Source organism: Chrysochloris asiatica, unplaced genomic scaffold, assembly GCF_000296735.1.
Source record: "Chrysochloris asiatica unplaced genomic scaffold, ChrAsi1.0 scaffold00329, whole genome shotgun sequence".
Lineage (NCBI taxonomy): Eukaryota > Metazoa > Chordata > Mammalia > Afrosoricida > Chrysochloridae > Chrysochloris > Chrysochloris asiatica.
In genome coordinates this window covers 713,274-713,768 of record NW_006408847.1, presented here as the reverse complement: position 1 = coordinate 713,768, position 495 = coordinate 713,274, and positions in this window count along the sequence as shown.

Sequence of the window (495 nt, the reverse complement as noted above, 5' to 3'; positions counted from 1 at the left end):
CCATGAGATACAAGTACTCACCTAGGAATTACAGAACAGCAAACCATAGGAGTTTTGTAGAGGAGAGTCACATAGCAGCTTAGACTTTCTTAGAGAGAAACAAACATTCATCTTGTTTAAGTCAACTTGTTATATGGACTCTCCCTGTTGCAGGATTCAAATTCATAACCGAACAAATACACAGGCTCAATCAAAGTTCTTGCCAGGAGTTTGAAAGCGGAACCCTGTGAGTTAGCTGTGGGGGTTCCATAGGTCATGGCCACATCAGAGCCCTGGCCAGCCAATGCATGAGTTGGCAGGGGACACTGACTAGTAGAGAGAAGATACATGAAGCAGAGAAGAGAGAAGCTGGCTGCTGACATTCCTGTTCCCATTGCAGTTCCTATGGGGTCGGTCCAGAGGTATTTCTTGCTGTAGAATTTTACAAAATTGCCCTGTATTGTTTTCACTTGTACTATTCTGGTGTGGGAGCTCTGGTAGTGTTGTTGTTGTTGT